Below are 5,099 nucleotides of genomic sequence, written 5' to 3'. Positions count from 1 at the left end.
TTGAAAGAAGCCTTGATTATAATCGAGGACATTTTATTTTTTTCTCCATGGTTTACGAGTCGTGAGAGTACAAAACATTAAGGCAAAAATAGGCGTTTAAAGCACCCTAGATTGCTAAATTTTTGTCCTTCCTCCATGCGATTTACGAGTCACAAACTCTTGAAATACTAAGGGAAAAATGAGCTTGTAAAGCACATTGAATATCCTTGGATTTCTTTCTTAATAAATTTAGTTAGAATCAAATCGAGAAAAAACTAATGGGATTAGCAAAACACCAACACCATAGCAATTATAAGACAAATCAAACACCAAGCAACTTATCTTAGGTAGGGCGTACTAGAGGTGTTAATACCTTCCCTTTACGCAACCAGTCCCTTGCCTTAGAATCTCTAAAAGACTAGTTAGGTTTCCTAGTGATCATAATACTAGGTAGCGATTCCCCTTTACACAAAAATAAAACTAAGAGACCTCGAAATCAATCGTTGGTCGGTGCAACACCGTGCTCTGCCACGAGGGTGCGACACCCTGTTTCCTTTCTTCTGTAATGAAATATGCAGGAAGAAAAAAAAAGAAGGAAGACCTTACCTGGCGATGACAAAACGATTGGTGGAGATGGAGAAGAAAGTGATGGTTTTTCAGAGAATGTTCTTCTTATTTTTGCTCTTGTGTTTTTTTACTTGTTATGGGTTCTCTTTTCCTTTAGGTTTTTGTTTGTTCCTTTATTTTCAAATCCTTTGTTTTTCCGGTCTCTCCCCTACCTCTCCTTTCTTGTGTCAAATATTGGGGTATTTATATTGACCAATCTTCCTCTCCCTCCACTTGACGTCTCTCTTCCTAATAAGCATGGTTTGAGGGAGTCGGTTTTTGCTGGGACTCGAACGCAAAGTTCAGTCCTTATCATTGTGAATTGTGATTATCATGAAGGATTATTCCTATGTTTGGATGGGATTAGGGTGACAAAAGTCTCGCCATTGTTGGACTGTCTATGATGGTTTTCTTCACACTGTTGGCATGTAGTGGCAGCGAAGGACACGTGCATTGACTAAGCAATTAGTGGTGAAGGTTGTGTGCATCACGGTATAGCTGATGGAGTTCTGCATTGTTGCTTGGTTACATAAAGCTTCCTCTATCTTCAGAGGGAAGAAAACAAAGAATGGAAATGACAAAGGGCGTCGTTTTTTTACAGGAAATGACAATCTCTCAATTTGTTCTTTCGAGTTTTGACATTTTTAATTAGGCCCCTGAATAGAATTTCAGCGCTTTTTACAAAATGATTCCTAGACCTTAATCACTTGTAATTTTGCCCTTAATTAACTCAGAAATTTAATAATTATTCAATTATGCCTCTGATTTCATTAATTAAGCTAATTCTAAGCTTGATTAAGTCCTCAAACTTATCTTTTCTTCAATCAAATTCCTGATATTATTAATTAGACCCAATTAGGGTTTAATTGAAACCCCATACTAGTTATTTCTTTCGATTTCTTTCAAAATTAACTCTCAAAGCCATAAATTCCACATGATTAACCCCTCAAAACTTTCCATTTGTGCTGTCTTGATCCAAACCTTAAATTTTGTTCATTTTATTTTTGTTCATTCATCATTTTTCTATTTTTTTATGTTGTAAAAAATTAGGTTATGACAGGTATCACTAAGGGTCACCCTCATTAGGTTCCCTTCAACCTTTTAAAATATTTTATAAGTATAGACTCATCTTTCATGAATTTGCACTATCTACGTAGAAATTTTTCTAAGTATGAGATTTTTCTCCATAAATTTCTCATAGCCTCGTAGAAAAATATTCTAAGTATGAAGTTTTTTATATTTCACCTGACTCTCATAAGAATTTTTCTAAGTATGGGTTCCATCATGGTTCCCCTCTACATACTTAGAAATTTTTTCAAACATGGTACACACCTTTATATACAAACTCTCTAGTTTATTACCCGAGGTTTCAACCCTTCTTTTCATATGAAGAAAATTTAATGAACACGTCATGATAACCAGATATTTTTACAAATTTTCACAAATTAATACAAAAAAATTTAGAGGGGGCTATTGATGGACTTAAATACAATAAATCTAAAAAATCCCCTGAAATGGACTTAAAAAAATCCTCTAAAAGAAAAAAAAAACTAAAAAAACCCAAGAAACATGGGCTCCAGCATAGAAGCCCGAGCCTAGCTCATAGAGAGTATGGGCTCGGGTAAGGAACCCAAGACCACCCACCAAGAACATGGGCACTATACAGTGAACTAAACATCCGCCATGTGCATATATGCCTAGTAGCACCGCCTGAGCCCAATGTATATGAGTCTAGGCATCACGCTTGTATCCACTCTCGCCAGAGAATTTGTTTTGGACCCCATACTAGTCTCTCAGTATTTTAGACTAATCCAATACATATTATCTTGAGTAGAATGTAACTTAACATATTACAATGGTGAAATTCCACTTTAACTCTTCATCTCCATTAAAAGAATAAGATTCATGAGCTATTAATATACTATGTATTCTTTAAGTCAAAAGTTCACTATTTTCATTTTTAATATTTTGAGCATATATATTTTTAGAGTCTATCTCTTTAAAATATTATTATACCTTTTCTCTTTATAAAGTTACTGACTTTATCATTAGAGAATCCTCATGTCCACTAAAAGGGATCTTTTATTGGTATCAACTTCCAATGACATAACTTATTAAGCACCACTCGTTACTATCATAGTTATCAGACATTTTATCAAACATTGATTGCCATCACTAATTGCCAACCCTCAAAGCTTTTTATATTAAATCACTAGATACATTGACTATGAAAAATAGATCAAAATATTTAAATTAAAAGATCAACCAATTATTCAATATATTAACCTTATTGCTAAATATTTTGAATTTTAAGACTCACCATGTTCAAATTCCTAAAAAGAGTTAGATCCGATCATTCATGATTTGTTTTGCAGCAATCAAGGAATCTGATTCGAATAGAACCTCATTTTAATATCGTTGAGCAGCTACCATTGCTTCCTTAAGAGTTAGAGCTTCCTCCAGAGTGCCGATCTGCAAATCTTTTATGAAATTCAACCATTAATAAATATACCTTTTCCATTTCTAAACACCATATTGATACCTGTTTGACTTTAACCCTCCATGTAGGAAGCATCATAATTTGCCTTAAATCTTTCCGTTGCAAGGAGGAAGGAGACTATGTTTAGCAAAACATTATATGATATGTTGACAGACGTGGTACTAGGCCTGAAGAACTTGACAATTAATGTTGGGACCGATTTGCTTACCTTCCATTACCCATTTATTCATTACTTTCCAAATCTCTCAACACATGAAGGCTGCACGAGTGACAGCATATTCCCCTCATTTACATCTCTAGATGTGTTGAATATCTGAATTGATTTAGGTGTTGAAAATCCAGGGTGTAACCCAACTTGTATGCGATCCAGGCTTCCCTTTCATGATGTCAGAAGAACAATGCACGTTCGTTGATTTCTTTCTTTTCTTCGCACATTTGACATAAACCAGAGGGAACAATATATCTTTTAAACAAGTTTTCTTGGCAAGGGAGAGCATCCCTCATCGCTCAATAAATAAATTCGTCACTTTTAGTGCAACTCGGATTCTCAAAATCGAATTCCATCTTGAAGCATGAGCATTAGATCTTGACGCGCTTGAAGCTACTGTTCTCTCCTCTTACCTGACAGAGCAGCCAATATCCTGACGTGACAAAGTAGGTGCTATTGTGATTATAATGTGTTACCAACGGAAGAAGGAGAAGAAGAGATTTGAATTGAGATTTAAATTAAACAACCGTTACTGAATACGCACCGTTTCATTAAGTCAATCAAACTGCGCCATTTTGTATTTCTCTTTAAACACTGCGTTTTGATCAAATGTAATAATTCCATCAGGGGCAGCTGAGGGTAGTGTTCAGCTATATATACCTGTAATAGACTGCATGAATTTGCACGTTAAGAAAAATGAGAAATGAATGACTCTCCTGCATCTCAAGCTCCAGGAAGCTCTAGTTACAACACTGAGAGGCCAGTTCCAAGTCCAGAGGGAGCTGAATTCAGGGTCAAAGAGCCTCATGAGGATAGAATGTCGACTTACAAGGTACACCGACCCAAACATTTTTTCCCCACTTTCAATGGGGAAGATGTGCACAAATGGCTTTTTAAATGCACACAATATTTTGAGATAGAGGAGGTTGTAGATTCAAAGAAATTACAAATTGCATCTTATTATCTTGATGGAGTTACTCTTTATTGGCATCAAAACTTCCTTAAAAGTTTGGGACACCAAAAAACCTCATGAGAAGATTACATGGAAGCCATTTGCCACCGGTTTGGGGGCCAACAAGACCCTCTAGAGGAACTGATGGAATTGAAGCAACGGGGAGAGTTGGAGGAATACATCCAGGACTTCGATATTTTATGGAACAAGGTTGAAGTAAATGAGAAACAAGCCTTGGTTATCTTCCTAGGGGGACTGGAAACAGAGATTAAAAACACAGTCAAGATGTTCGAACCAAAAACCCTTAGACATGCATATAACCTGTCTCAACTACAATCCAATACACAAACCTATAGGAGATCCCTAGCCTACGTCAGAAGACCACCCACTGTTTCCCAACACCATCATGTGCCAGCCACGATTACTTTTCCACCACATTCCACAACCAACAGTGCAAACCCTCATGTAGCTCCACAAAAACCCACTCCGACTCCATGGACTAATAATCCTGGCAGTAGCTACATAAAAACCTACACAAAACCCACCAAATCCATTCACAACTAAGACTTTGAGGATAGAAGACTAAAGGGGCTCTGTTTTTGGTGCGATGACAAGTTTGTGCTAGGACACCGATGTAAGAATAAAAGAGTGTATTCCCTTAGTATTCTGGAGGAAGAAGAGGGATTAATGGAGGAAGAGGTAACCGAAGAAAGAGTTATTGAAAGGGAACTCACACCCCACATTTCCTTAGATGCTTTGAAAGGAACCGTGAGATTAAACACTATGAAGGTCAATGGCAAAATAGATAAAACTACAGTCTGTCTTTAGATAGATTCAGGCAGCACCCACAATTT

The sequence above is a fragment of the Populus euphratica genome, unplaced genomic scaffold (assembly GCF_000495115.2).
Source record: "Populus euphratica unplaced genomic scaffold, PopEup_1.0 scaffold175.1, whole genome shotgun sequence".
NCBI classification, from domain to species: domain Eukaryota; kingdom Viridiplantae; phylum Streptophyta; class Magnoliopsida; order Malpighiales; family Salicaceae; genus Populus; species Populus euphratica.
This window is presented reverse-complemented; position numbering follows the sequence as displayed.